General features: G+C 39.2%; 1 protein-coding gene across 5 annotated transcripts in view; it reads left to right on the top strand.

Moving 5' to 3' along the window:
* The first annotated feature begins 1,983 nt into the window (after window positions 1–1,983).
* Window positions 1,984–20,704, top strand: part of ps (RNA-binding protein Nova-1-like protein passilla) — a 310,155-nt gene continuing 291,434 nt past the window's right edge. For 2 of the 5 annotated variants that reach the window (XM_067761216.1, XM_067761212.1), the window contains exon 1: window positions 1,985–2,073. The gene's annotated coding sequence lies outside the window, so the exon portion shown is untranslated. Of the gene's footprint in view, window positions 2,074–20,704 lie in introns of all 5 variants that reach the window. The other 3 variants (XM_067761211.1, XM_067761208.1, XM_067761209.1) reach the window with 2 other exon arrangements.

Below are 20,704 nucleotides of genomic sequence, written 5' to 3'. Positions count from 1 at the left end.
GGTCCACCTTTATGGCGATATCTCGAAAAGGCGTCCACCTATAGAACTAAGCCCACTCCCTTTTAAAATAATCATTAACACCTTTCATTTGATACTCATATCGTACAAACAAATTCTAGAGTCAGCCCTGGCCCACCTTTATGGAGATATCCTTAAATGGCGTCCACCTATAGAACTATGGCCCACTCCATCTTAAAATACCCTTTAATACCTTCCATTTGATACACCTGTCATACAAACACATTCCAGGGTTACCCTAGGTTAATTTTCCTACATGGTGATTTTCCCTTACTTTGTCTCCATAGCTCTCAACTGAGTATGTAATGTTCCGTTACACCCGAACTTAGCCTTCCTTACTTGTTTAACATTAATGATCACAAATTGTTCTGCCGAACGATCCTTCTCGCAATTAAAAATAATCAAAGCGACAAGAGCGACTCGTGTTGTTAGGTATACTTTGCATTGAGTCGGATTTATTGAACAAAATCGATACTGATGATATAATTGATGAATTTGCCGAAAACAAATGTAGAAAACGACATGTTTAAAACGTAGATAGTAATTTTATTGATATTATTATATTGTGACAATAAAATTTTTATGAAAGATATAAGTTTGTATTTTTTAATCGAAAAAAGAAGGGAACGAACGTGAAAAAAGGGCCCCCAAATTCATGGTTGCCTAGGGCCCCGTAGAGGGTTAATGCGGCCTTGTTACCAACTATATGTTAACATCGTTGCGCCTTCTGTTGCAAATCACTGATAGTATTGGATTTTTGTTTACTGTCTATTTATTTTTTTTGACATTTCCATTTTCTCTATGGTTTATTAATATTTCTTAAATTAATTTTTTATTTAAACCAAGAATCCTTAAACAAAAGTCTGAAAAAAAACAAAAAATCATTTATTTTTTGGTTTACCTTAGGGATGAGGCATATATGTAGCGTAAATAAGTCTAAAATAAGTCAAAAATAAAGTAATATATGAGTAGTATGATATATGAATATTAGTGACACTAAGTGATACTCACATCACTAATCTGATACTAAGTAAATAAAGCCACAACAACAAAAAAGCAAGCTACCACACTGGTATGTACGTAAAGAAATTAATCATTATGTCTATACATATGTCCATATAAGCAGCGGAGAGAAACGCACAAACACATGCATATCTCTGAGATACCCCCAAAAGTAGGCAATCATCGGTAAAAGTATCCATTCACATACATATATACGCGCATATGGCTATGCGAGAAGCTATAATTGTGCATCTGTAGTTCTAGCTGATGAGTTTATAGCTGGTAAGCAAATAGTAAATTCTAGAAGATAGAAACGCCTAGAAGTATGCGAACGAGACATCACAGAGTATAAAAGGAGTTAAAGCTGAGTAATCATTTTACATTATTGAATATTGGAGTTATTTATTCAACAGTTTAGTGATTCGAACGTTAGCAGAAGGTTGAAATAAGAGGAATTTCCCGAAATTTGTTACAATATTTACCTTATTCTAACGCTTATATGTCAGTAGTGAAACCAGTATTCTCTATTGCTTACAACCGCTTACGTCAGTTCTTGCTGGGTACTGCGACAAACACATATGCATGCAATGTAGTTGTTACGCTCTTGACATGAAAAATACAAATTCCAAGATGAGAGTTTCCGACCGGTTATAAAAACTTTTAAGATTAACACACACACACATCCGTACATCAACAACAAGTTCTGAGAGTGCTTATGAGAGGGTCTGCTAAAACGTGATTGTGCTCTTAAATAAAAGTATATTTGCAGGCGTTTGTGCGTGTGCGTGTGTGGCATACATAATACACCGGTTAATAGGTAGTATTGTGCTTTCGTGAAAAGCTTTATTCAAATGTTATTAAGAGCACACAAAACTATGTATATGCCAAGTAGTTATATATATTATAGTATAAGAGCGTCATATGGAAGCGAGCGTATCGGTATTGAGAAGTGAATGCTTAAAGTGCTTTTGAGAATGTGGAAACATCATAAGCGTTTGGTTTGCGTGCCGATGTTGACTCGCCATCACTTTCGATTTAATCGTATTCGTAAGCGTACGTGTCTTTGGCGTCTATCTGCTCGTTGTTTTCTAATAAATATATATCTAAATAAAAAATTATCTTATAAAATTGTACTAGAATACACAATTTTTCATTTAGTAAAAAAAGAAACAACAATAAATACCTATGTCATAGATATTTTTTAAGTTAATGTAGTGCATAGATACTTACATATTTATGTATATATGTACAGATGTACACATAATATGATCTTACATCCATACATATGTACATATGTACGTATCTCAGTTTTGTAATCGAATGTGCGCTGGTGTTAAGCAATTTATTAGTGACAATTAACAATGTTTCTATTTTTTTTTTTTTTGCTTTCAATAATTACGGTAACGGTTAAGATCATATAAAGCAAAGTGAAGTGGTTTCGAGAACTTAAACTAAAAAGTTCAATATATGAAATAAAAAACAACAAAAAAAGAAGAAAAAGTTAAAAGAGGGATTATAAAAAGGGGAATAATGTGGTATATGAAATAAAAAAAATAAATTTTTATAAATACAAAATATTTATTTGTATTGAAATTAAAACAAACAGCTGTCGTGCTGGAAAGTACAGTGAAAAAAAATCGTATTTGCTTAAAAATATGTGTACCTACATACATATACATACATATCAAAGAGTCGCACACATAAACACAACAAATACAATGTGGTGAAATAAAAGTCGATAACATTAATATTAATCATCAAGAATAAAACTTAAACAACAAAAAACAATACATAACTATATTTAAACAAATACATACATAAGTACATATGTGCCGTATGTAATCAAATGATGTATTTAATATTCGTATAAACATACCTACATACTATGTATGTATGTACATACGAGTGGACTTCAAATAAGAAAGCGCTCAATTTATATGCAATTGCCTGTAAATTATGTTGAGGCAATTCATTTATTAATTAAGTAGTGGATAGTGCACTTACATTGTTTGGTTGTTTTACTGAATGATCAAATAATTTGCAAGTTTTGTTTTGGGATGCGAACTATGTGCAAATATTAGGGTGTGTCGATTAGTTAAAAAAAAAAAAAAAAATCGTGACAATGAGCATTACTTAAACAAAATTTTTGAAAAGTAATTCTTAGGGCTATAGGTTCGTTCAAGCCCTATGAGTCTCCGGGCCCGGATGGCATCATTCCTGCGCAACTTCAAAAGTCTTAAGGGATTTCCTGCCGGTGGTTGGCCATCTCCTACACTAACTGCCTCAGGCTTAACTATATCTCGAAGTCGTGGCACACGGTTAGGGTCACCTTCATTCCGAAGGCCGGCAGAAGCTCTCATGTATCACCTAAGGATTTTAGGCCAATCAGTGCCTCGTCGTTTCTTCTTAAGACGCTTGAGCGGTTGACTGACCTGTACCTACGGGAATGGGGGTTACGGTCGGCTTCACAGCATGCCTACTGCAAGGGCAGACCGACGGAAACCGCTCGCCATTCGATTGTAAATCAACACAAAGTGTTTGCTCTGGGGGCCTTTCTAGACATCGAGGAGGCTTTTAACAATGTCTTACCGGGGGCAATCGAAAGAGCTCTGCTGGGTTTAGGAGTCAAGGCGGCTCTGGTTGAATTTATTAGAAAACTTCTATGCAGCAGAATTGTGGCAGCGGAGTACGGAGGCGCCATAATTTAGAGGAAGGTGTGCAGGGGAACGCCACTGGGAAGTGTCCTATCTCCTCTGCTTTGGGTTGTGGTAGTAAACGAGCTTCTTGTGGAGCTGCATGGTGGATTGGCGGTCAATCCGGGAAAAACGGAATTGGATCTGGGAGATATAAGATGCCCGCTTTCAGAACTCCTTCGATTGGAGTGATAATGTTGGTACTTTCCGATAGGGTTTAATTATTGGGGAATTGTTTTGGACAAGAAACTCTCCTCGAGACACAATGAGGAAGATAGGGCCAGGAAGGCCGCGATTGCCTTGTACTGCTGCAGGGGGCTATCGGAATGAGATGGGAGCTCTCGCTAGGAGTAGTACACTGGTTTATGAATTGGTGGTCAAGCCGATTCTGCTCTATGGGGTGCTGGTCTGGTGGAAATTACTGGACATGGGGAGCACCTCCAAAATGCTAGTGTCAGTGCAACGGACAGCGCTGATCGGTATCAGTGGCGCTCTCAGAACAACACCTACCTTGGCACTGAATATCATGTTGAACATACATCCAGTAGATATTGCGGGAAAGGTAGTCGCGGCCCAGTCGTTGGTCAGGCTTCGTGATATGGGCTATGGGCTTTCCGATTTCGGACACTCTAGCCTTCTTACCAGTTTCGACTTTATCCCTGACAGGACGGACTATTGTATGCCGATAACTGCTCCCTATACAACCTTCATCCCAGTCATTCCCCCGAGAGAGGAGTGGGGAAGAGGAATTATCTGGGGCAGGGGCCCGTTAACTTGTTCACGGATGGATCGAAGTTGGACGGAAAGGTTGGTGGGAGGGTCTTTTGTGAAGAGCAAGTTTAAGTTGGCGGATCATTGCAGTGTATTCCAAGCGGAAGGTGCTACGATTAAGGATGCGGTGGATGAAATGCTATCCAGTGCTACTACGGTTGGGAAATTTAACATCTACTCTGATAGCCAAGCGGCTATCAAGGCCTTGAGTTCAACTACAGTGCGATCGAGGGTGGTCTGGGAGTGCCTAACCCCGCTTGCGATTGCATCGAACTTTTTTATAATTAAGACTATCTGGGTTCCGGGCCATAGTGATATTCCGGGTAACTGTCTAACGGATCTCTTAGCCCGCAGCGGTACAACTGAACCGGATGAAGATGGATGTAGGGATTTCGGGATTCCGGTGGCCACCTGTAGTTTGCTCCTACATAGCGGGGCCTCGAATCAGCTCAGCAAACGTTGGCCGGACGCCACATATTGCAGGGTAGCAAATTCTTTCTGGCCGAAAGTGGATGGCAGGATGTCCGCCGAAATAATTGGGTTCACTAAGGCTCACCTATCAATGCTCATTGGGGTTTTGAAAGGCACCGACCCATGGGTATCCATGAGGTACATCTCAATACACTGGAAACTCCATCCTGTTGTAGCTTTATGGAGGATGATGAGGTGGAATCACCAAGTCACTTTATGTTTGATTGCCCAGCTTTTGCCAGAACTAGGCGAAAGTACTTCGGTCGCGACTCACTTGGATCTCCCGAGGATTTATCCAAGGTTAAGATCGGTATCATACGGTACTTTATCGTTGCAACCCAACGATTCTCTATCTACGTCACCGGTATTTTTGTTGTATGTGGTATCACAACGGACCTTCGTGTTGTCCAAGTGAGCGTTCCTTATCAGGGCAGCTACCACCTAACCCAACCTAGTTCTTAGAAGTTTTGCTCAGTGTGTCGATTCAGATGTAAGCACATTATGTATATTCGTCATTTAAAATAGCGATGATCCGATATTGCTATAGTTATCCCCGTGATAAGTTCTGCGTTCTCTGGATTGAATTAAGAAGCGAAAAAAGTCTTGCGACGAACGCATAGCGAAATCACGAAGAGGTGACGGCTGGCGCATTGCCTTAAAAGCCACGCAACTCTTATTATAAATAATATTGGACCTCAATACACTGCGACCTTTATTAAGAATCTTTGTTTAAGATCTATTTTGCTTGAACCTCCAGGTTATCTCTGTATGCAGACGTTTCTAATGTTTTTAAGTACGTCCTCAGGCTTTTTACGTCATATCACAAAGGGATTAAGAGTCACACCACGTAGATGGGAGATTCTCTGTTTTGCCATAGCGACGCATTTGCACAAAATTTGAAACGGGGTTACGTTGAAACCCCGTTTGGAACTGCAAGTTTTCTCTGACTGCCGTTAGAGGATACTGATGACAATTTCTGAGTAGTCGCATCTGTTGGATGGGGCGAAGAACCTCCAGCTCACAAAAGCGAAAGATTTCTGTATCGGATGGATTTAACTTACTTAGGTGATGTCGTAGACTGAACTGTCCCGTATTCTACCCAGTGAGATTTCGTAGGTCCTCTGAGTAGTCGCACCTATCCGATGGGGCGAAGAACCTCCAGATCACAAAACCGAAAGATTTGTGTATCGGATAGATTTAACTTACTTGGGTGATGACGTAGACTGCAGAGTCCCGTATTCTACCCTGTGAGATTTCGTAGAGTCTCTCTGCTTAGATTAATGAGTTTAGCTAATACTTTCGTTGCTAGGTGTAAATAATAATAATTTGGCCTGCCTATACTCTTGGCATTCAATCCAGTGTGGTCTGAATCAGATTCTTTGTTTGATCCGTGATTTGATCCATCCGTGTACCAAACTTCAGTATATAGATTACTTGTTTCTCAAACGGTACTTTCCACGGAATTACGCATGCATTGTCTTACTAATTTAATATGTCCTGCCATGTTTCCGGTCTTTAGCTCAGAGTTATTTTTTTAAGTCATCGTGTATCTATCGTGTTGGCTCTTTCTCTATTAGAACAGGGAACGGAAATATTCTTATTAAGGCACTAAGTACATCAGCAGGGGACGTTCTCATCGCACCCAACATAAACTAGGCGATGTAGAAGCATAAGTGACTATTGGGCTTCACAACAGTATTAAATTTCCATTTTGTAAGATATCCCACACGTTTTGCCATAGGCTGCAGTGCAGGCGAAGATAGCTTTTCTTGCTTTGTTTAAGGTAGCACCTGGATTAGCATTCCACGTTAGGATTCTGACCAGTGTCAGCAAAATACCTAGGGGTTTGCTTTGGTATCACACCGCCATGGTATCACACCACCATTCCATGTTGCGCAGGACTTTTTGCATGCGATTGTATATTGTTTAGCCGTGCATCCCTGGGACACAGATTACTAAGTCATCTGCATACCCTTGTGTGTCAAATCCAATGGATTTCAGTAACTGAAGGAGGTCGTCTATGGCTGTGCTCCACAAGAATACCTTAAGGGCAAACTCCAATGATGACAATTAACTCAGTTGTCTCGCCCTGCTCCAAACTGATTTTCCTAATAATTGGTGGATATAACGAGGGAATTTCTTCGGGTTCCCTCGGCTCTGGTGTCAATCCTATCTTAACTTCTGTTCACTTATCACCACGTCCCTCTTAACGCATATAAAATCTAGACTGTAAACGACTTCGTCTATTTGGGAGCCAACATCAACAGCGAAAATAAATGTCAGCTTAGAAATGAAAAGGTGAATAGCTCTTTGAAAAAATGAACTGACTGAGTAGGGAATTGAACAGACATCTCCTGATGTATAGCTCGGAATAATGGATGGGGGCGAGAGAAGATAGGATAGTTCTTGGAGTATTCGAGTTAAAATGTCTCTGATCACTTCCTGTATAAGCTTCATGTAGATATGAGGATAGGGGTTCGAATTAAGGTCAAAGGAAATAGAGGAAAGAGGTGATCTCCAGGGATGGATGGAAAAATAATTAAATTGGCTCTGTGCTTCCAATTACCGTTTGTTTTCTCAAAACAGGGACATCAAGCATGTCTTGATAGAGGAATCGTGCTTAAGCTGCAGGCGCAGTCACTTGTATCACATAGTACTTTACGCAGAAGAATCCAGAAGAGCAAGGAAGCGTTAAAGAGAATCAGTAGTAGTCCTAGTTCGCTTTGAGAGAGATAAACAGGAGAGCTGCATTATCAATACAGTATTTCAGGCTTGAATTGAAGCGCCTGGCTGTAAAATTTCTTGCTTAGACTAGCAAAGCTGTTCGTATCTTCAAACCACACATGCTTCTAAATTACGCCTTGTAAGTGACAGCAGATATAGGAAGTGCAAGTTGCAGGAGGAAAACGATCAAGCGCGTTCTGTGCCGTGTTTTGCGCTTGCGAGATCAAAGCTCCAGGGGCTAATTTAAAGGCATACCCAGTTGAGTCATCACACGAAATCTGGTAACACTATGGACACATTCGGTCTATGTGATGTCTTTACTAGCAGACCAGTTGAACATAATTTATTCTGCATGTGAAAGGATGAATGTCAAATGAAGGTAAATTGAAGTCAACGGTATAAATGCATCCAGATAAGTAAATACTTCCTTAGCCTTTCCTGATTAGTTGATCATGTGTAGATGTTGCCTCTTTTTAACACGCTTATATTAGCTTCACTTGTATTTATGCTTGTTTGTAAATCTCTAAGCTAGGCGGGCAAAAGAGAGGAGATCTGCGCTTAAGCTCTTTCTGAAGCTACAAGCTAGCATGTTCTTTAGGCTCTGCATTTACTTCTGACTTGGGAGTTCACTATATACTCAAGTATGTGTAAATTTGCGCCCATGTGCGGCTTGCCGAAATTAGATGCACATTTCGATCGATTGTAGGTCGCTCGTTAACGCATTACATACTGGACAAAGGTAAAGCAATGCGTGCTACAATGTTGGCTTCATTTGTTTGTTATTGTGTTGCTCTTAACAGCGGTTGAGTTCCAACGGATGTGTACGAGTGCGTAGCGTGTTTAGGCATTATTTTGCATTTCCAAAAAAAAAATTACTTTTTAAGCACAAGCTTGTGAATAAATGTATATATCTTTGAATAAGCGCTGTTATGTAAAATAAAATAAAAATTATTTATACATACGAATTAACAACCAAAAGCTGCTCTGCTGGACAATGAAACAGTGCTCGGTGGTCTGGATTTTATTGTGCCACTGGGAGCAACTTGCAAAGAGGTTGCCCGGTGAGCTATGCTGTGCATGCATTCATACATACATACCTACATATGTATATCCAACATGTGTATGTTTGGGCAAATTCACCCAGCAAAAACTGGCATAAGCGGTCCTAAGACATAAGGAATACTGCTTTTACTCCCGACAAATAACACTTAAAATAAGTTAAATATAGTGCATCATACGCCTTATAACACCTTATTTAGGGCTAATTTACGCTAAAAATTACTCTAACTATTAATAAAACATGTAAAGGTGTCTAAGTTCGGGTGTAACCGAACATTATATACTCAGCTTGAGCTTCAATTGTACATTTCATTTATAGCAAACTATTCCTTATTCTTCTTAATTCATAAACCATAAAATTGTTTGTACTCGAAGTATTATCTTTTATAACGCCTTATGGAGGAAGCCTTATTTTATATAGGCTATAAGCCTTATACATTGTCTTTCAGATAAATCTTATGCCTGATGGCATAAGTACACAAAAATAAGTAGTTTTATAAGGAATACGCTATACAACTAATATTCCGTTAAGAAGTAAGGCCTGAAGGCATAAGCGTTTGGGCTATATAAAATGAGCCTTATATAATGTTAACACTTTTTGTTGGGCATCTTCTCACCTATGCACATGCATATATCTCCCTAAATATGCACATACGTGTGCATTAAAATATGAATACCTAGACCATACTCACAACTTTCGTTTCAATGCCAAACGCTTAAATGTGCCCACGAAAGCACATTTTTATAATTACATAAATACGTGGCAGTATGAGTGCTTCTTTGCAGGTATTGGTTGTATTGTTGATGCTGATGTTGTCCACCAAGTTATTTGTTGTCTGTTGCTGTGTTATCATTATTATTACCTTTTGTTGCAGCAGCTGAGTAAATCACTTGCTTAGCTCTAAGGTGGTTACGTGAAACATGGTTATGCGTATGCACATTAGGGTGTTCAAACAAACTGAAAAAATATATCTTTGATAGTATCGATATTTTGATCATTCTATTAAGGGCCGTTTTCGCCATCATCAGTTAGTTAGTTCTCTATTAGTAAGTGAAATTTTTTTTCTCCATACTAACTGAAGCTTCGCATCTCAGTCAGGTCCAAGGAAACAAAGAACTTGCGAAGAAAAGCCAGCTATTTGGCTAGTTTTCATGTATTTACAATAAATTTTTGCAATTTTTTCCTACAAAATATTCACAATTATCGATTTTCTTTTCTTACTTAATTGACGCTTAACCGTTTAAACGGTAATGGCCGTCCAACAAGGCACGCCAATCGCGTCTTCGTGGGGATAACTGACCACAATTGGTAACACCAATTTAATTTAAATCGTTTTCCACCTGCTCCTTCCAGCGAGGTGGTTGCAGCCTTATTCCTTTGCTTCCATAGACAGTTTCCGATAAGAATACTTTATTTGCCCGGATCATCATCTTTCATTCGCATAATCAGCCATGAATCAGCCAGAGTAGCAGCTGTGTTTTAAATCGTTGAACTATGTTTATGTCTGCGTAAAGCCTGTACAGTCAATCGTTAAATCTTCTTCGGTACTCGCCGTTGCCGTAGCGTAGAGGTCCGTTAATCTTTCGAAAAAATTTTTTCTCGAACACTCCCAGAGCCGCCTCATCTGATGTTGTCATGGTACATGCTTCTGCACCATATAGCAGGACGGTTACGGTAAGTGACTTCCAGAGCATAATTTTTGTTTGCCGATAGAGGTGCTGTTGTGCACCCAAATGGGTACATGGGCAGTTGCGCTAAAAAAATAAAAAGGATTTTTTTTGTCAAACAAAAAAGAAAAACACAATTTGTTCTTCCCCCAAAAATGTATTCTTGTTTTCGAAATATATTTTAACCTTATAGACAGAACATGTGGGATGGACAAGGTGGCAGCTGGTTCGATTGTACCTTGTTAGAGCCTCCAAAGCCGTTACTCTGGGAGTTGTGCTCGAACTCTGACTGCACACTATCTTATATATTGACAATTGTTATTGTGAAATTCCAACAGATTTTATAATTTTCAATTTGTCAATGAAAACTGGGCAATGACAGTTGTCAGTGGTTACCAGAATTTTACGGGTAAGCTGAGAATACCGGTAAGTTGAACGACTAATATGGGAAAATTCTGAACGATCAAGAAACAATGCCTAGACAGTCCCGAAATGATTTTGATGATGGAAAAAAATACTGAAACAATCCCGAAACTGTGCTAAAATCATTCGAAAATATCCCGAAAACAACACCGACAAAGTCGCAAAGACAATTAAGAAGTGCTCCTGAAATGATTCCCAAATTATGAGGAACTTTTATCGAAAACGCTGCGGAATAGTCCACAAAATAATCCCGATGTCATCCTGGAATAGTTTCGAATTAACTCCGGAAACGATAACGAAATGGTCTTTAAACTATCCCTAAATAAGCCATAAAAGAATACCAAAACTGCTCCTAATTTTAGCGGCATAGTTATAAAATAGTCCCATACTTGCTCTGAAAAGATTATGATGCCGTCTGAAAATGAACCCAATACAATCCCACACTAACCACGGAAAAACTTCAAATGATGCTGAAATAATCCTCCAATGATCATAAATGCTCCCTATATGTTTTCGGAATGGTCATGAAATATGTTTCTGAAATATTTCTGGAAACCATCTCGTAATAATTTAGAAATATTCCAAAACAGTCTTGAAATGGTTATGCATTTACTATGAAAACAATCCGCATATTATGCCGAAGTGGTCCCTCAAATAATCTCAAGTAAGTCTTGAAATTATCTCAAAAGAGTCCTGGAGCAAAGGATTTAAACTCCCTTGGTCGTTTCTTCTGGCTGCGAACGTTTAAACGGTTAAGCGCCAATTATGAAGAAGAAGTCCTGGAGCGAAATTATCCCGATATGGTCCCGAATTTTTTACTATCTTAAAAACCCATATTGAGTGGCAGCCAAATATCGATTTTTTGAGTGGATCACGATACATTTCCAAAACAGCTCCTTAATGATCAATAAATAGTCCCGCAAAATACCCTAAAAACGATACCGAAATGATGTCAAAAGAATTTAAAAATAAGCCGCAAGGAAGCCCAAAATGGCCCCTTAATGCTAGCGGTATAGATCATAAAACAATTCCCTAAAGTTTCTGAAATGATCCCGAAACATTCTTGAAATAAATCGAATAAGATCCCAAACTGACCACAAAAATAATCCAAAAATCATCCTTAAATGATCCATAGTCGAAACCCCATTTCAAAATGATTCGAAAATAGTTTGCAAACGATGCTAAAATAGTCCTCCTATGATCATAAAATGCTCCTGAAACGATCTCCAAATGGGCATGAAGCACTTTCGAGATATTCCGGAAAATCATACCGTAATAATTACGCAATGAAACGGTATCGAAATAATACCGTTTCGTAGAAATACGAAAACAATCTTCAAATTGTATCGAAATGGTCTCCATAATAGTCATGAAGTGTTTCTGAAATAGTCCCAAATAAGTACCCAAACGATCCCAAAATAGTTCTAGAGCTAGATCATTCCGAAATGATTCCAAAATTTTTCAGAAATAATGGTATACCTATATAATTTCACTTAATGCAAATATGCGGCAACCTTAAATGAATTTTTGAGTGTTAGCCCCTACATACATATGTGAGAAAGTTAATATAGTAGCACATTGAGCCTATTCATAAGATCTTCTATTTGTCGTATTTGCTTTAGATTTCCTTCCAAATTTTTAACGAAATTTTCAAAATTGCAATGAACGGAAACAAAAATAGTTATTATCTATAATTCTTTGAATTTTTTTAAACAATACATTTCTTCACGAGATTTTAGTTTTTTTTTGGTATACATTAGACTGGGTTGGTCCGCATATAAAAAAAAAGTTGATAATGTCCGCCCCTAAATTTAAAGATTATGTTTGAGAGGGTTTTTTTTTGATCCTTCGAAATACAGCCGAAAGGTTTTTTCATTGTAACTTGGTTATTTGACGCGTTAACAAAAAAAAAAATAAAATTCGAAATGTAGAATTTCGAACTTCGAACGTCGTAAACCGATAACTATTTTTTTGAGTCTAAGTTCGAAAAACGGAGATAGTACTTTGTTTACTTAAGCCCCAATCTCTACAAGAAAGTGGGTTTTTTGTCCAATACCCAGAAAAAAAGTTGATTTTGTCGCATAGTGTTATTATTATAAATACGAAACAACAGGTTTGACTCACTTATTTACTTTGACTTCCCCTATTTATGATGTTTGGCATATCCTTATTAACTTTTCAATGCAAACCCCAATAATAATTTTCTCAAAAATATCATGACTTTCAGGTCTAAGTATAATAAAGAATCAGGTAAAATAACAGTTGCAAGAAATATTGAAAGTGCTATAACTTCTTTGTTTATTATTTTAGTAATATGGTTTAAAAGCAACATTTTCTTGAATTTTTAAGTACTTTCGTTTGGTAAGGAAAAAAGGATACTTTAGGGGGGGGGGGGGGGGGGGGGGGGGTACAACTTTGTTAGCTGACCTAATCATGTGAAAAACGACTTCATAGCTTAAATGGACATTAAACGTAAATGTGATGCTTCTCAAGGGCAAAATAATGACATATCAATTTAAAATCGGAAGTCAAATAACCAAGTTACAACGAAAAACCTTTTCGGCTATATTTCGAAGGATAAAAAAAATTAAAAAATGTTTCCGAAACCCTCTCAACATAATCTTTAAATTTAGGGGCGGACTTTAGCAACTTTTTTTTTTCGACCCAGTCTAGTATGCATTAAGCGGGGATTGCTCTCATTGCTTTTAAATGTATGAAACATTTATTTGAAGCAATTTTTATTTTATAATTTATTTAATAACTATTGGGGAAAAATTTAAACAACGTGACACCAGGACGGAGTAGGCGACAGCTGTTTCGATTATGCCTTGTAAATCTCTTTAAGGAGAAAATATAATATAATTTTGTGGAACTGTATTATTACATGAAATATAAAAAGATTCTAACATACCAACCCCCAAACTTCATGTGAACTTTCCTCCTACTTTAATGGCTTGAGTAGAAAATAAAAATAAAATAATACAAGCCTGTTAATTGATTTAAGACTGCTGCACGAAATTAATTATCATCAATCAAACTAGTGGGAATATTCAATTGAATCAAATGTCGCAATGCTATTTTGGCTTCATCCAAGTCAGTGGTGCACAAAGCCAGCAGAGCTTCAAACGCAAACGCAATATTAGCTGTGTTTTTTTTTTTTAAATCTATAGACGTTTACGCTTAAACGTTATATGGACTGCTAAGCGTCAAACTTTAAATACACCTCTGAAATTGCTGCGCATAGAATTAGTACTACTAAATTTTAATACGCATTATACTTATATGTAACTGAAATATGCGTCTATGTTTCACCTCAACACTAATTCTATGTATCACCTCTTAAAATGGTGCATGTCCACAATTCATCTCAACTGATTCAACTATGCATACACTATGGCCATCAGAGGGTTGTGTCTTCGCTTTTCCGTACACCCTGTGCTGTAGCTAGTTATTTAACCACTGCACACGAGATGGGTTTCCGAAGCATTATATAAGCGAGGATAAGCGGTTTTTTACGCGCAAACGTAAACGTATACACGTGTAAGAAAACAAGGCGATTATATATGTATGTGTGGATAAGTATAGTTTACTGTTTGAGGCACCACCGAAAACTGATTCTCTGCTTGATCTGCTGAATCTTATGGCCGCTTTACAATGATCTTTTTCATATAGGTGCGTTCAACGTAATCTTATGCGTTACAGTAACATCGCCATAATGGGGTTAAAGGGGGTTACACTGAAATGACAGACTTTGGTCGGGAAAAATCCCGAGTCGCTCCGATACATAGAACCGACTGCCATAATTACGCAAGATGTTGCGTTTGTAAATTTAAACGGCACTTCAGACTTATCAGATGAAACATATTTCGACGTCTTCATTCACATACAAAATTTCACGAAGCACTGTTATAAATATTCTCACTATACAAGAAAAATACTTTCTAACATATTTGGTCTCACATTCTTTTGTTAAAATGCACTTTTTAATTGCTAAAAACGTTGGAAAAGTACTAAAAAAAGAGAAAAATAAATTCACTTGTGTGTCAAAGTGAGAAAGCACTCATTGCCAAAGCAAGTGTCGAATTCTTCTTCATATGCTTTACATGTAGCAAAAGTTAAGGGTGCCAACTTTTGTATGTCAGATGGCGCTAGTGTCCGTCGCTCGATCTGCCGGTCTCCCAAAAAAGACGTGCAATCTATTCAATACACATAAGATTGCGTTAAACGCATCTATATGAAAAAGTTCATTGTGACGCGGCCATGATTCACTGCTTGCTCTGCTGAATCTCAGTCGCTACCAGTGTTGTCACTTCTAAAATCTATTTAGTGGTAGATTTTCAAAAAAAAAAGGGTGGTACATCTACTGAAAATAGTGGTAGAATTTTCAAAAACATTAAAACCAATTTTTTTCAAATTATTATTATTCAACGACTAAAACGAACATAACAACTTCAAGTGCATTAGCAACATACATATAAACTACTGTATGAAGAGTACGTGTATACTGTATAGGCATTAGACCTTATAAAATAAAAAAATATAATTAAATAATAGTGGGACTCTCACCTAGTTTTTAATTCTGAAGTTAATAGTCGGTAGTTTTTAGGCGTTTTTTTTTTAATAAACTATTTGAATAAGTAACAAAGAACTAATCTTTGAAAATTTTTTTACTACAAAAACTTTAACAGCTGAAATTGATAATCAAATGCGAACTACCGACCGAGAACTTTAACTAAACCATGTGTGGATACGACTAAAGTTAATTTACAGTCTCCAAATATTCCATTTTTCATAACACATAGTTCAAACATATAATAATACTACTAAGAAACCTTAAAATAACAAATTAATTCAGTGGTATCCAACGAATACCAATAGCCCGAATCTAATGAAATAGACTTGTGCATTAAAACAATTTATTTTTTAAATCTTACAACTTACATCCGTGACATCGAAGGCATCCATCGGATACTGCAATCGACGGCTGAGTGGAATATCGCTCGTATCTCGGCTGCCAGTTCGAGAATGCCCTATCTGAGAATGTTTTTCAAAAACACCATATTTCAGTTTTTCTTTTGAAAACGACCTATCTCAGAACTCGATTGAAGAACGCCCAAAATGTTTTTCATAAACGTCCCAGCTTATGTCACAAATTTATTAAATTTAAGTTGAGATAGAGCGTTTTTGAAACAAGTTCTGAAATAGGGCGTTATTCCAAAATTTTCTGGGATAGGTCGTTTTCGAAACGGCGGCAGATATACGGCTTTATTCCACTCAGCAGCCGAAAAATCAGATTATTACAAAGTTTTTGGCACGAATTTCCCATCAATAAAGTTAAATTTTACATAAAATTGTATAAGTTCTTTCGAAGGTACGTAAGTGTTATAAAAATCACACATTTCTTTGGTGAAAATTTGAAAAACTTATACAGAGTGTGCTTTACGTTTAATTTTCAACATACTTAAAAACCTTAATTTTAGGTCATTGTGAGCAACTTAAAGAAAATAAAAAAAGTGGTAGATTTTTAAAAAAAGTGGTAGGAGTGGTAGATCCGGATTTTAGCCTAAATAGTGGTAGATCTACCACTATGGTGGTAGAGTGACAACACTGGTAGCCACGCTCACTCGACATGTAGATGAACGCCGAATAAATGTCCGACGCTCTACGAAGCTCTTGTGGGTATCTCTGATCTTAATTATACTAAGGATATTTTCATTGATTGGTAATAATTGAAAAATGACATACGCTACATAATTTTGTATGTATATATACATGGGTACATATGCACTTCCTTAATGCCGCTACACCGCCATATTTTGTATGTTTTTGTGTGTATTTGACCACTTATATACATTCATACATGGGCACATATACATACATATATATGTAAATATGCATGCATACTTATGATTACATTCGAATAATGACTTGGATAGGTCATTTTCTAGTTGGGTCAATGGAAATCAGCAATGGCTTTCTGTGTGCGGAGCATGCGCTTTATAGAATAATGAAGGGATATATTCCAATGGTCAAATGTCATGCTTGGAAATGAACAAATGTAAATATAAATTTTAATGCAAACATTTTCACCGGAAGGGGAGAGAGGAATGGAAGAAGAATGGTAGAAGGGACGTAAGAGAGGTAAAAAAAGACAAGGTAAAGAGAGAAAAAAGGAAGTGAGTGTAGTGAAAGGTGAAACGAAGAAAGCAAAAGGCTAGGAGCTGAAGATGGAAACCTAGATGAAGGGATTCCCTGAGCTCAGGCCAAGGGGGTCACTGCTGGCGGACAGTGAACGGCCTATTAAATAGGTTAGCTGCGAATATCAAATAAGCAGCCCTCGACCAAGAGCGGCTGGGAGGAGGGTTTGGCTTAAAAGGCCTAAGGCACCTTGAGAACCTCCAGTGGCAGGGCGAGTAGATGCCGCCCTGAATTAAGCATCCACATCCTAGTACGGGGTTGCTTCGAGGAAATACCTACCCAAGATAGGGAGGCAACTATACGACGTGGGATACACACTCAGGAAGGTAAAGAGGTAAATTATTTGTAAATTTAAGGTGATTGTCACATTAAGACTGAGCCCAGTAAGGTCTTAATTAAGGTATACTGGAATCAACGACTCGGATATGTTTGTTAAGGGCTGGCGAGTGTGGCATTCGGAAATCTCAGTACACGGCTTGACACACCGTCGAAATGACTTTCCGGTTAATGTCCCATTCGTCTCCGTCCCGTTAAAACCTAGGTTTTGGGGTACGTTCAAAGTCCGTCATGATTAAGTTGGTGGTGCAGGTTCGGTTGAGATCCTCCCGATTAATACTGATCTGGCTCTGAACGCAGTCTTCATGAGGGACTGCGTCAACCTTCACGTGGCCTCCCTGCCTTCGCATAGACAACCACGGGATCTATATAGGTAACTGCACACTCGGACCAAGATAGCGGCCTCAAGTGGGGACCCAATTAAATAAATGATGAGCAACAACAATACTAAAATAAAAAACCAAACACAGGAGAATGAAATGGCGTTCAATCCATTTGCAGGAAGGAAGCTAGCTCGCTCTCCAGAAGGGCGTGGCCCATCGGCTGGGGCCTTAACATTTCGTCGCAAGTGGTAACGAAACCCAAAGAGCGGAGGCCGAAAGCAAGCAAGGAGCGTTGTCAGCGGGTGCTACACCGAAGCTTTGCAAAAAGAACTCCGACAGCAAGGCTCAAACGGGCACACCGTTATTAAGTGAGCTAATTAAGCAGGCGTCAGCTGCGTTAAATCAGCAAAACCCCCCTGGAGAAAAAAAGATGACCAAGCTAGGCAAGGCGATTGAGGACTTGATGCAGTTCTTCATACGGCGTAATAATATACACGCGGAAATCAAGCGCTTGGCCTCCGTAATAAAAGTGCTGTACATCGAGTCGGCCCTAGAGGTAAAGAATTTAGAACATAAATTGCGTGCAAGCGAATGCGCCAAGGATAGAAGCCCATCACCCCCAGGAAAGCGACCGAGGAATAATTCGTACTCGACCAAGGAGAACAACGTGGTAAAACCCACTACTACTCTAAAAGATGTCTTACCAGGGCACGTGGGTGGTCACAAACGACGGCAAGAAACGCAAGAGAAGACGGAGCGGAAAGAGGAAACTGCAGCCCAAAAGACGGGAGAGTGGCAGTTAGCCAAAAAGAAGAGCAAGAAAAAATCACTTAAGGCTAGGCCGGATGCAATCATCATTTCCAAGGCGGGGGATGCGACGTACGCCGACATATTGCGTAAAGTGAGAAGATGCGACGAATTAAAATCCCTGGGTGATGACGTCAAAACGATTAGAAGAACGGCGAAAGGAGAGCTGTTACTAGAGCTGAAAAAATCGCAAGATGGGAAAACAAGCGCGTACCAAGCAGAAATTGAAGCGGTACTAAAGGACTCGGCTAAAGTTATAACAAAGTCCCAAATGGTCACGCTACAGTGCAGAGATCTCGATGAGATTACTACGCCCGAGGAGATTTGCAACGCCCTCCACCAGCAATGCAACATCAAACTTCCAGATGTGGCTGCCATAAAAAGCATACGCACAGGGTACAGTGGCACGAAGTCGGCACTTATAAGCCTTACAGCGGATGATGCCAAGGCGGTTCTTAATACGCAAAGAATCCGGGTAGGATGGGTTTCCTGCCGAATTATAGAGCTCAAGCAAGAAAAACGCTGTTATAGGTGCTGGGGCTACGGGCATATAGCTCAGAAATGTAAGGAGACTGTAGATAGGTCTAGCCTATGCAGGAAATGCGGACAGGAAGGTCATAAGGCTGCAAGTTGCGAAAATGCACCGAAATGCGCGCTATGTGGGGGACAACATTCAGCAGGCAGTTTTAAATGCCCACAACGAGAGGGCAGCAAAATGACTGTCTCATGAGGGTATTGCAGCTCAATTTAAACCATTGTGAGGCAGCCCAAGAGCTATTATCCCAAACAGTCTATGAAGGAGGATATGACATAGTAGTACTCTCTGAACAATACAAAAATCGCCAGGAGCAGGGTTGGCTCTCAGATTCAGCAGGGAAAGCCTCAATTTGGGCACCAGGGAAATTTCTCCCACAGGAAATTATGACGCCTTTGGTAGCAGGATTCACGTGGGCAAAAATCAACGGTATATACGTCTTCAGTTGCTATGCCCCTCCGAGCATGACCATCGCCGAGTTCGAAGACATGATATACGGGATCACCATTGAAGCACGAGGTAAACACCCGCTTTTAGTGTGTGGGGACTTCAATGCATGGTCATCTGTGTGGGGAAGTAGACGAACCAACGAAAGAGGGAGAGTTCTCCTCGAAAGTCTTACTTCTTTGAGGCTAGAACTCCTAAATGAACCAGGGATATATACCTTCGATACAGGTACCAGACGATCCATTATAGATCTCACCTTCGCTAGCAGCGAAATAGCAAGACGAGCAAAATGGTCCATAAGCAACGTCTACACACACAGCGACCATAAAGCTATTAGCGTAGAGCTGCTCGAAACTCCACGAACGGTAGCAGCAAGACATCGACAAAGTAGGAAATGGAAACAGCACCTTTTCGACCCACAAATATTTGAAATTATCTGGAAGGACGCCATAGTACGAGAATCGCATGCGGAAGACCAGTCGGTTCAAATCACTAAGTTGCTATGTATGGCATGTGATACTGCCATACCCAGAAGTCGCGGAAAAGCACAGCGCACTCCGGTATATTGGTGGAATGACGAAATTGCGGAAGAGCGTAGAAAATGCCACAAAGCACGAAGAATAGCGCAGAGGGCACGCTCATCACCACGATATGCAGAGCTACACAGCACCTATGTCGCACAAAGAAAGGCACTTAAAAATGCCATAAAAAAGAGCAAGAAGTTATGCTTTAGGGAACTGCTGGATAATGTCGACCTAGATCCTTGGGGATCAGCCTACAGAACTGTGATGGCCAAAGTTAAAGGACCGATATCACAGCAACCTACGTGCCCGATACTGATGAATATTATTGTTGGAACACTTTTCCCGGCGCAAGACCGCTGGACTTATCCAGGCGAGGATCTAGAAAGTACGGAAATTCCGCAAATTACAGAGCAAGAGGTGCTGGACGCTGCAAAAAGAGTTGCTGATAACAAATCCCCAGGACCCGACGAAGTACCAAACATAGCGCTTAAAGCCGCGTTTACAACTAGGGCTACATTATTTACTGATCTTTTTAATGCCTGTATGCAAGAAGGCGTGTTCCCTCGCCCGTGGAAACGACAAAGACTTGTCCTATTGCTGAAACGTGGTAAACAGCCGGACCAACCATCCGCATATAGGTCACTTTGTATGCTGGATTCCCTAGGGAAGATTTTCGAGCGTATAATTAGTGAGCGCCTACAGCTG

Source organism: Eurosta solidaginis, chromosome 1 (assembly GCF_040869045.1).
Source record: "Eurosta solidaginis isolate ZX-2024a chromosome 1, ASM4086904v1, whole genome shotgun sequence".
NCBI classification, from domain to species: Eukaryota; Metazoa; Arthropoda; class Insecta; order Diptera; family Tephritidae; genus Eurosta; species Eurosta solidaginis.
The sequence above is the reverse complement of the archived record's forward strand: the minus strand, read 5'-3'. Positions and strand labels throughout refer to the sequence as shown.